We start from the raw sequence: 12,657 nt of genomic DNA, 5'->3' as shown, positions 1-12,657 counted from the left end.
CTAATACATAAAACTTGGGGGATACAACTCAAGCTTCAATGAGTTAGCGGGGAGACATTCAATCCACAGCACCTAGATACTTAAATAAGGAATGAAAATGGAAATGAAAAGTGTATTTGCTTACAAAATCGTTTCAATAAAATTATTGTTGATGCATATCTTCTAATCTGGCCTCGAGGTCTATATATACTTGTACATAAAGCAGCAATATTTCAATAGGTGTTGTCAAAAAGAACCTATGAGTTTAAATCAGTGGGTAATATCCTTTCATTTTTTTAAAAAAAAATTTGAATAGTCTCATTTTTTTCTAACATTACTTTGTTGTTCTTGCCAATTATAAAAGTGATATGTCAGTATGAGGCATGCTAAACATTCATATGGTAGAGTACCATGGAGCCATTAAAAAGGAAGATGAAGTTCTGTAGGTACAGATGAGAGCAGTGTCCAAGATACGCTGTTGAGTAAAAAAAGCAAGTGAATGTAATGAATAAAGTGAAGTGCATTTTTTTTTCCCCCTTTTTGTCTTTTTTCGTGTCCGGCAACGGATTGCAACCCTCAGTGTCGCGCCCATACCGGATGGGGACTGGCAACGGGTCGTATAACTTCGTATAATGTATGCTATACGAAGTTATTACGGTTCATTCTACTTAAATGCAATGGGGACCGGCAACGGGATCGCAACCCTCGGTGTTGCGCCCGCACCTCGCTCAGCCAGCAAGCGGGAACCGGTCCGTATGTGGGATCCGAACCCTTGGCGGGAGCGCCACCGTGCTCCCAAGTGGCGCACTGTAGCAGTGTGCCACTGGGCTGGCCCGTGAAGTGCATTTTACATTGTCTTTGTATTGAAAAGTTGGAAAAGAATCAATATATTTGCATAAAATAATTCCATAAAAATATCTAAGAAATTGATAACATCTGTAGACTCTAGTTAAGGTGGTGGTGGACGGGGTATTGAGGTGAACTGGGAGATTTTTCACTCTACTTTTTGTATGTTTTGAATTATCTGAATATATTAACCTATTTAAAAATTTAACCATAAATGAATACACGAGTAAGTAAGATTGGATTTTTAAAAAAATTAGAGTCACAAAGATAAGCAGACTCATACAATGATAAAACAATTCATTGTAGAAAATGTGATAAATAAAGAAAACTAACGAGGAAATAAAAATCACTCATGGTATCACAGTTCTGAGGAAATCACAGTTAACATCAAAGTGTAATTCCTTCCAGTCTCTTTTTTCTGGTGATCTGGAGGATATACATTTTGTTTTTAATACCTTATTTTTAATGGTTACATTGGCTTTTGCTCTAATCAAGAGTAAATCAGTGTCTTATCACTCCTTATATTTGTGAAGAATTTAGAAGTAAATTTTGCCCTCTTCTTTCCTCCCTCACTTTCAGGGTAATATAATTTAGGGTTTTAGATACAACTTATTGTTATTGAATAAGTTTTTATATTACATATATTTCCCATCAATAATATTTTGGCATATGCCTTCAGGCTTTTAAGATAATAACTTTATTGAGATATACTCTATATAATTTGCCTATTAATTCATACAATGAAATATTTTTAAATATAGTCATAGAGTTGTGCAAGTGTTTGAATAAGGTTCCAATGTATGGATATACCACATTTTCTTATACATTCATCACTTGATGGGCATTTGGGTTGTTTTTACTTTTTGGCTATTATGATAATAACTCTATGAACACCTGTGTACAAGTTTTTGTGTGAATATGTTTTCAGTTCCTGTGAGTATATGTTTAGGAGTGGAATTGGTGGATCCTATGGTTATTCTTTATTTAACTTTTTGAGAAGCTGTCAGAGTGTTTTCCAAAGTGGCTGCACCATTTTACACTCCCACCATCAGTGTATGAAAAATCCAGTTTCTCCACATCCTCATCAACACTTGTCATTGTCTGTCTTTTTGATTATAACCATCATAGTGGGTGTGAAGTTCAGTTTTGAAACTAAAAGTTTTGAACTACTTTTGAGTAGTTTTGTGATGAAAAATGAGGTGTACAAAACACCAAGTATACTAATGGCTGTACAAGGGTACTTCAAGAAGTTCACAGAAAAATGGAATTGAAAGATTATGTCAACCTTTCCATTAACTTTTTGTAGACCCCTTGTGTGTGTGTGTGTGTGTGTGTGTGTGTGTGTATAAATGGCTTATATATAAGTCCAGAGAGAAAGATAAATCTTATTAATTTGCTTTGCACCAATGGTTCTCAAACTTTACTGTGCATTAGAATCATCTGGAAGACTTTGTGTTGAAGCTTAGATTTTTGGGCCCTATCCCAGAGTTTCTGATTCAGTAGGTCTGTGATGGGTTCAAAAATTTGCATTTCTGATAAGCTCCTAGATGCTGCTGCTGCTGGTAGTCTGAGGACCACATTTTTAGAACCACTGACTTGACAAACATGTTGGTAATGCTTACTTTGTACCCAGTTTCTTCTATAAGTGCTTTACATATGTTAGGTTCTATTATTACCTCATTTTACGTATGAGGAAACTGAGACGTAAAGAGTTAAGTAATTTGCTCAAGATCACATATCTAAAAGTAGTGCAGCTAATGGCCTGGTCTGGCTCTAAATATTTATGCTCTTAATTACTATGTTATGCTGCTACACAGAGTTAATTCACTCATAGTATACATGATGTCTATTGAGTGAAAACTTGCAAATAATCCGTTTCCTGCAAATTTGGAATGCTTACTTCCAAGAACAGAGAATTATGCTCTTTCAAGACAATAGTCTAAAAACCAAAATATTCCCTCAATATTCTTCTATCAATTAATTAACTAATTATTTAATTACTGTGTTCAGTAATTCTTAAAATACATTCATGTTTAAGATTCAGTTTTATGTAATATAGTGTTACTGTGGATTATAATTTTTGCAATAACTAGTATTTTTGAATATGTAAGTAGTTGTGAGACCTCAGAGAGTCATTGAAATCCATTGGGACTCAAGTTTCTTCATCAAACTATGCTTCTATGATTTAGATTTAGTTGTTTCATTGTAAAGTTCAAATGATGACAATCATTTCTTAGTTCAGAGGGAGAAAACTGAGTAGATGGAATTTCTCAGGTTAGAGATTTTCTCCTTTAAAATTTTCTTAGCAACTTTAGAAAAGTTATTGACGAGAAAACTCAGAATTGATCATGTTTTGTTTGACAGCTTGTTTCCTCTCGGACATTTGTGTTTGTGATTGTGTTTTTGCATTACATACATATAAATTACTCATACTTTCTTTATACAGTTTTTTTTCTATTTCATATATCAGTATTTCATTATGTTTTATAATTTACTGGTGTTCTATGATTTAAACTGGTCTGAAGTTTCTAAAGTTTGTTGTATCTCAAATAATTCTGTGATATACCTTATACTTTCTTTATACAGTTTTTTTTCTATTTCATATATCAGTATTTCATTATGTTTTATAATGTACTGGTGTTCTATGATTTAAACTGGTCTGAAGTTTCTAAAGTTTGTTGTATCTCAAATAATTCTGTGATATACCTTGATAATATATACATTAAGTACAGAAAACTTTATACTAAACACTCCCAGGGGATACATAAGAAAGAGACACCATGTTTTCTGCCTTCAAAGAATTAAAAATTTAATTTTAACAGTTTAAATTCAGTTTAGTAATTAGTAAAGTATACCAGGAAAATTTGTTAAAGACTTGGAAATGGGCAAAAGTGATTTCTGGGTTTACTTTTAGGGGAATTCTAAATGTCTAGGGATCCTCCAGGGATTATCTGATTTTAAATGAGTGTGCGTGCGCTTTTGATCATCTTTGATTGGCTAGGCTATTTTACAACTCTGTAGGAATAAAAGTTAAATTTTAGAATACTGAAAATGCTGAAAATGTTTTCTGCCTGTAACAATGCAAATGCTTTCTATTCCTGGCAATGCGAGTGTATTTTGTCCAGTAGAGAAAATAAATCTCTGTAAGTCAAACTCTATAATGAATTGGTTTTAACTTTTTATTGGTTACTTCATTAATTAATAAGTCAAATAAAATATTTGACACAACATTTTGACTCATATTCTTTTTACATTTATATGAGAGTCATAATTTAACAATTTTGGAAATTATACTTTAAAATTATCTATTTATATAATACATGTATAAGTAATTAGATATAAGTGTATATGTATGGATTTTAAAAAAATACCTATATGATATGCTGAAAAGTAATAAAACAGCATTTATTTTTAAATCGAATAATATTTTCCCTTGTCACAAACAGTGCATGTACATTGAAGGTAATTTAAAATATATTCATAAGCATGAAGAAAATAAAAACATTATAATCTTACTACCCAGGAACAGTAACCACTGTTGAGACATTGAGATACAGTGTTGCAGACTTGGTTTTTTTGTATATATGTAATTTTTTTCTAAACTAGGATAATGCTGTACATATTGATTTAAGCCTACTTTTTTAAAATTTAAAAGTACATAAGTGAGCATGTTTTTGGTGGTAATTTTTTAAGATTATATTTCAGCATTTCCAAGGAGAAGGGGCCAACGAAGTTTCTTGTTAGTTATTTTAACCATAATAACTTTGCAGGTGACATGTCATTATTTTAGAAATGAAAACATGTTAAATAGGCACACTGAAAAACTAAATATAGAAGAAATTAGTCAAAATATTTTAATTTTCTGAATTATATGAAGTGGCCATTCTCTATGGGATCTTCGAAATCTGCTTGTACATGTATCATGATGAATGAAATCTTTTTTTTAAATTTTAAGTTGCTGTTTGTTTTGTTTTGAAAAATAAGCTGGCATGGAGGTTATTGGGGAATTGAGGGTGGGGAAGAACTCAAGACTACAAAGGAAATGAATCCTGGAATATCAGTATAGGAAAGCAGTCCTACCGTAGCTGTTAACATTTACAAAGCCCTTTCAAGGACTAAAGAAATAAAGGCTGTAAAATGTCTGGAGCTTGAAATGGCTTTTATACTTTTGAACCTGCTATAAAAGCTCTTCTTAGAACTCTCCATTCTCCCCTTCCCCCAAAATACAATAGTTGGGGAAAAAAAAAAAAAGTAAATTAAACAGGAAAGGACCAAACATGAAGAATGTTACCATAGCTTATTTAAAATTTCTGAGCCAGAAGAAAAGCAAAACAACAACAACAAAAAACAAAAACAAACACAAACAAAAAACAACAAAGAAGAGAAGCCATATTTTAAAGTTTGAAGAAAACAAAGAAAATAAGCGGTTATATCCTTGAATCTTGTGAATTGCTAGTAACTCAAAAGTAGGTGCATTTCCAGCAGGAATCAACATATCTTGATTCTGCTGCTCCTAAACTTGTTTACAAACAAGCTGCAAAAAGTAAAAGGGAAAGAGGGTAATGTATATTGAGACTATTCTGTTTTTTTAATACGGTATTTGCTTGAACACAAATGTTCAATATCTGTGTTCATAAAGAGTAAGCTTTAAAAAAATGTTCAAAGGACATGGATTACCAATTCTTGTAAAGTTTCGCACCAGAAGGCCAAATATGACTTTCCTTCCTCGTTTTATGTTTTATTCATTATTTTATTATAACCAAAATGGAGGAATGAATAACTAACATTCAGTGACTTGAAGGTTTTTTCTTAATAGCATGATAATATATCTAGATTTCAGAGGGAATCCAAGTCTCTCTAATGGAGTCTAACTACTTAAATTAAAAACTTTAAAAGTCACAAAGGCAACAAAAATCTGCATTGGGGAAAAGACTGCCTCTTCAACAAGTGGTGCTGGGAAAACTGGATATCCATATGCAGAAGAATGAAACTAGATATGCACCTCTCACCATATTACTAAAATCTACTCAAAATGGATTAAAGACTTAAGTAGAAGACCTGAAACTGTAACATTACTAAGGGAAAATATAGATGAAATACTTCAGCAACTAAGTCTAGGCACAGACTTTATGAACATGAGCCCAAAGGCACAAGCAGTAAAAGAAAAAAATAAACAAATGGGACTACAACAAACTAAAAAGCTCCTGCACAGCAAAGGAAACAATCAACAGAGTGAAACAACAACCTACAGAGTGGGAGAAAATCTTCGCTAACTATGCATCCAACAAGAGACTAATACCCATAATATACAAGGAATACAAGCAATTACACAGTAAAAAAAAACCCAATTAAAAAATGGGCAAAGGAGCTGAATAGACGTTTTTCAAAGGAAGACATATCAATGGCCAACAGGTACATGAAAAAATGCTCAACATCACTAGTCATCAGGGAAATGCAAATTAAAACTACATTGAGATACCATCTCACTCCAGTTAGACTGGCTATAATAAAAAAGACAGTGAATAACAAATGCGAGCAAGGGTGTGGAGAGAAGGGAACACTCCTGCACTGTTGGTGGGACTGTAAATTAGTACAACCACTATGGAAAACAGTATGGAGGTTCCTCAAACAACTACAGATGGATCTTCCATATGATCCAGCAATCCCACTTCTGGGTATATACCCAGAGAAATGGAAATCATCATGTTGAAGGGATACCTGCACTCCCATGTTCATCGCTGCTCTGTTTACAATAGCCAAGACATGCAACCAAGCTAAATGTCCATTGATGGATGATTGGATAAGGAAACTGTGGTATATATATACCATAGAATATTACTCTGCCATAAATAAGAATGAGATACTCCCATTTGCAACAACATGGATGAGCCTGGAGAAACTTATGTTGAGTGAAATAAGCAAAGCACAGTGGGATAAATACTGTGTGTACTCACTCATATGTGGGAGCTAAGAGAAAAAGAAGGAAGGAAAGAAAGACCACAGTAGTACGATGAACTTGCAGAGGGAGAGAACATTCCTTGTGTTATGAAGTGGAGTTGGGGGAAAGGGGGCATGAGAGGGGGGTTAGGAATAATTGGGTGAGGGACACGAGGTACAAATGTAATTTGTGGTAATGGGGGTGCTGCCAGTATGAATCTGGCCCTCACATCATGGGCACGAGGGGTGACAATCAGCTTTGTATTTCATGAATATTCATTACCAATAAAAAGAAAAAAAAAGAAAACAGGAAATAATATGAGAATAACAATTGCAAATATATTAAATAAAAAACATGATTAAAATTAAAATCATAAAAGAAAGTCCTGCAATGTAATATGAAAGTTCTAAATTTTAGTCTCATTACTGCTATAAAAAACTAGTTTATTCTAAGTCTCTGCCATCTCTAAAGCTCTGTAATTCTATGAGTTTAATAAATGTGAAAGTAATGTTAAGGATAAAAGCCCCTTTAAAAGACAAATCTCAATTTAACAAAAATATTTCTAAATTCCAAATTATGTCTTAATTAGTAATGTACAACAACATGTTGGTATGAACACAGATTTTTATTTTTTGAATACGTTTTTAAAATTGAAATATAATAGGCATACAGAAGAGTGCACAAATCATAAGTGTATACCTCATTCATCACCAAATTAACATACCTATGTAACCACTGACTGGGTCAAGAAATAAAACATTTTGAGTGCCCCTGAAGCCTTCTTTTCTTCACAATTACAACCTTCCTGTCCTCCCCAAAGGTAACTGTCCTGACATCTAAGACCATCAATTAATTTTCCCTGTTTTAAAGCTTTATTTAAACAGAATCATATAGTATATATTCTTTTATATCTAGCTTCTTTTACACAATGTGAGAATTATCACTGTTATGTAGTAGTGGTTGGTTCATTTTATTTCTAAGTAGTATTCCATTGTATGAATTCACCTGGGTATATGGATTGTTTCCAGTTTTTGGCTATTATGAATAATGCTGCTATGAACCTTTTTGTATATTTTTCATATAAATGTGTATTCATTACTGTTGGGTTGTAGGAGCCAAGGGAAAACTTACTCTTCACCTCTGAAAGCTTATTAATACAAATCACTGACTAATTTATCAATATGAGGAAAAGGCATAACAAATTTTATTATTTAACATGCTGGGAGGGGGCAAAGCATGGGGGAATCACAAGAGAGAAATGTCCCAACTTGGAGGTACAGAACTTATATATCCATCTCTACAGGGAAAGGGGAAATGGGGGCATAGGACTAAATCATTCTTAGGGGTCACAATGGGCCTGGAGAACATACAATGTCTATTTGGCCCGTAGTACCCACAGAGCATACAATAACTTGTAAATGATTCTCTTTAAAATATGGAATGGGGGAGCACTCCTGGGATCCTAGGCAGGAACTGAGGGCTGCCCCCTCTGCCTGGAAGCAGGCAAGAAACAAACCACACCTGGGGTCCTAGGAAGGAGCTGAGGGCCACCCCCTCCAACAGGAAGCAGGCAAGGAGCATGCCAAAAACACCACTTCAGCACAGATGGCCGACCAAAGGCACTGCCACAGCCATGGCTGCCACAACAGTGGCTTGAGGTCACATCAGTAGCTACAGCCACCATGCAGGTGGCCTGCCAGAAACTTGACTGCACTGACACAAGGGGAGTCACCAGCAGAAATCAGAAAAAGAAGAGGTAATTTCTCTCATCAAAGCCCACTCCAGAGTAATAGAAGCAGCAACTGCTCTACAAGATGACCAGGCATCAATGTGGAAATACAAAAAATATGGAAACCCAAGAAAATATGACACCACCAAAAGAATTCAGTTATTTTTACATACCAGACTCTATAGAGCTGGAAAACTTTGAAATGACTGAAAAGGAATTCTGAGCAACAAGCTTTTTTTTTTTTTTTTTTTTTTAAAGATGACCGGTAAGGGGATCTTAACCCTTGACTTGGTGTTGTTAGCACCACACTCACTGAAGTGAGCTAACTGGCCATCCCTATGTAGGGATCCGAACCCTGGGCCTTGGTGTTATCAGCACCACACACAAAGTGAGCCACAGGCCGGCCCTGTGAGCAACAATCTTAAAGAAGCTCACTGAGAAGACTCAGTTAAACAACATAATGAAATGAGGAAAAAAAATCCAGGATATGAAGGAGGAAATTTACAAAGAGTTTATTACCTTAAAAAAAGAATGTAGCAGAACTCATAGAACTGAAAGATTCACTTAAGAAAATAAAAAACACAACTGAGAGCTTAAGCAGCAGGCTAGAACAAGCAGAAGAAATAATTTCTGATCTCGAAGATAATCTTTTAGAAATAATCCAGGCAGACAAAAAAAAAAATGTAAAAAAGAATTTTAAAAAATGAAGAAAAGCTAGGAGAGCTAGCAGACAACCTTAAGCATTTAAAAAGCCAAATCATGGACGTTCCAGAAGGAGAAGAGAAAGGAAAAGGCATGGAAAACCTATTCAACAAAATAATAATGGAAAACTTCCCAGGTATAGAAACACAGGCCTTCAGATCCAAGAGGCTTAAAGATCAGCAAATAGATTCTGAGAAGTTGAAATTTTAGATTTTGAGTTAAATCTCCCAAGTTTTATATAGTTGGATCAAAGTTCGAAAAAATGTGAAGTATAAGGGAGCCCCTATCAGACTAACAGCAGACTTCTCAATAGAAATTTTACAGGCCAGAAGAAAATGGGGGGGGGGATATATTAAAAATACTGAAAGAAAAAAAACCTGCCAGCCAAGAATACTGTACCTAGCAAGGCTATACTTTAGAAATGAGGGGAAAATAGTGTATTTTCCAGACAAACAGAAACTGCAGGAGTTCACCACCATACAACCAGCTGTGCAAGAAATCCTCAAGGGAGTCCTGCATCTGGAATCTAAAAAATGGCAATTTCTACCACAAATACACAAGAAAGAACAAAACCTTCTGGTAGAACAAAAATGCAAGCAAGAAAGAGAAAGAAACTAAATATTACCACCACAAAACAAACAAACAAACAAACAAAAAAAACCCATAATGACAATGTAATAATTCCCCAGCTTTATTTCTGATTTTAGTAATTTTGGTCTTCTCTCTTTTTTTGGTCAATCTAGATAAAGGTTTGTAATTTTTCTTGATCTTTTTAAAGAATCAGGGTTTAGTTTTGTTGATTTTCTCTATTGTCTTTAAATTCCTATTTCATATATTTCTGTTGTAGTCTTTGTTATTTCCTACTTCTATTTGCTTTTGGTTTATTTTGCTCCTCTTTTTTTTATTAAGGTAGAAGTTTACATTACTGATGTACAAGGAATCTCTCTGTATTGTTTCTTCCAACTGCATGTGAATCTATAATTATTTCAGTAAATGTTTTAATTAAAAAAAATAAAACGCTAAACTGAAATATAAGACAATGGACTGTGACAAAAGTTAGTCCACATGTGTTGAAAGACTCCAGTCTTCCTTCCTGTGATATGAGTTAAGTTAATGAAAACTCAAGGAAAGGACCAGAGGTAATTGTCTTCATTGGCAGATTCAGACTTTAGGCACATAAAGGAACAGCTTCATCCTGAGCTTTGGAGATGACAGAATTGGGAGAGGGGTCAGAGAGATCTCGAGGCTGCTTGTTTATTCCAGCATGTCAGAGCACCATATTTTGGGGTAACAGCTTTCTGCACCGTGACAGAGTTTATGCTTTTTTAGGAGTAAAAAATAAAGCCAAAAGGTTTTCCAAAGTGCTTATACCAATTTATACTCTATATTTTGGGGTAACAGCTTTCTGCACCGTGACAGAGTTTATGCTTTTTTAGGAGTAAAAAAATAAAGCCAAAAGGTTTTCCAAAGTGCTTATACCAATTTATACTCTCACTTGTTCAGACCATTGAATTTTCTTTATGACTACCCTAATGAAATGATTTCTAATATGAAGCATTTGAACTTTCCCAGAAGAAAATGATATATGGATATCGATCAAGCTTTCTAGTGCCTATTTTTGAAAATGTCACAGTACTACTCTTCAGTGACTAGAACTTTGATATTTCTCACTACCTATCATTTGATACAGGGACAAGCAATTGAATTTTTGTTAATTTTTGTTTCCTCAGAGAACAGAGAGTGGTTGGAAAAAAATAAAACTTCAAAACCATTAAACTATTGTTTTCATCTTCTTTTTTACTTCCTTGGCTAAATGGTGTTTTAATAATAAACTCCTTTAGCTGTTATAATGCTCTTGAATATATATTATTTTCTGCTTTGAGCAGAGAGGTAATTATTTATTTATTTATTTTTGGTGAAAATAGAAGTCAGCTTTTTTTCAGGAACACTGATGACATGAAGAGAGAGGTTAGGTTAACCCATCTCTTTTGGTAAAACTGAAGGAGAATGGCCAAACTAAAGCCATCTCAACGACTCAGATTTACTGAGGGGTTTTTAAAGAGGGTGTTGAGGGAATGTAAAGTAAGAAAGGAAAAGCAGGAGGGAGGGGGATGTGAGCTGTGAGGGTTCCAGGCAAGGACCCAGGTGTAAGTTCTCGCCAAGGCTTCCTCTGGTTTCAGCTCCTATCTTTGTTGTCACTTTAGGGTCCTGATTCAGGATGGAATCAGCATAGCCTTATTGATGTCTTCTTTGATTTCTCAGAGTCTGGACATTATGTGTCTTGTAGCAAGTCTGCAGCTCCAGGCTGATTGTCCTAAAGTATTCTCCTAACCCATTTTTCTGTTTAGAGCTTTATTATTTGCTTCTTCAGTTGGTTCAGGAGATCCTTGAAAGGTACACTTTTCTGCTGGCTATCAGAATCTGAACTCTTCCATCTGTGGCTCAGAAAGGCAAGGTGGCTTGTGGTATCCTACTCACAGTGCCATAACTGTAGGGGTCAAAGGCAAATGTCACCCCTAAAGATTCATTAATAAAAATCACTGACAAATTTAGATCAATAGGAAGAAAAGACATAACAAATTTTATTATTTAACATGCTAGGGGAAGGCAAAGCACAGGGGCATTACAAGAGGGTAATGTCCCTAGAAATTAATGTTTATTATCTCTTCCTACAATGTTTCTATTCCTCCTTTTCCTCTTATTCCTTTTTTTTTTTTTTTTAAATTCTCTTTCAAAGTATAAGTTTTCATTTAAGTGCCTTTCTTCTTATGGGCTATCCACAACAATATATTAATCATAAGCTGTTTCTTTGGAGAAAAAAAATACCAAAAACTAACTATAAAAGTCCTATTGATTACAGTAGAACAGTGCTGTCTTATAGAAATATGTGTCACAAATGTGAGCCTTCAAAAACCTGGTGTGTATTTTATACTACAGCACATCTCAATTAGGGCTAGTCACATTTCCAGTGACTAGCTGTCCATATCGGACAGCTTTACCATATTGGACAGCACAGATTTGAGCTTTCCGTGATAGATTGGGAGTGCTCCGTGTTGTGCAGGGTAGACATGATTTACTCATGCTTTTAGCAGTATTCCACTGTAATACACTCTTATAATGGTTTCTTAGTCTATGTTTGACATAGAATTTTGAGTTCTATAGTCAGTAGGAAAGTGCTCTGAATTCTGCTACTGAAATTCATTTTTTAAAACTTTTCCAACAACACTGTTTTGTCAGATTCTAAATGACAGCTTCTAAATTAGAGCCTTGAAATCTATAGAAGTCCAGTATATTCTGAGGTAATTTGAATATTCTAATGAGCAGCAGCAAGAGACATATCTGGTGGACAAAAAAGAACTACTGGCTGGCCAGTTAGCTCACTTGGTTAGAGTGTGGTGCTGGTAGCACCAGTCAAGAGTTCAGATCCCTGCACTGGCCAGCCGCCAAAATGAATAAAAGAAGA

Source organism: Galeopterus variegatus, unplaced genomic scaffold (genome assembly GCF_000696425.1).
Source record: "Galeopterus variegatus unplaced genomic scaffold, G_variegatus-3.0.2 Scaffold898, whole genome shotgun sequence".
NCBI lineage: Eukaryota > Metazoa > Chordata > Mammalia > Dermoptera > Cynocephalidae > Galeopterus > Galeopterus variegatus.
The sequence above is the reverse complement of the archived record's forward strand: the minus strand, read 5'-3'. Positions refer to the sequence as shown.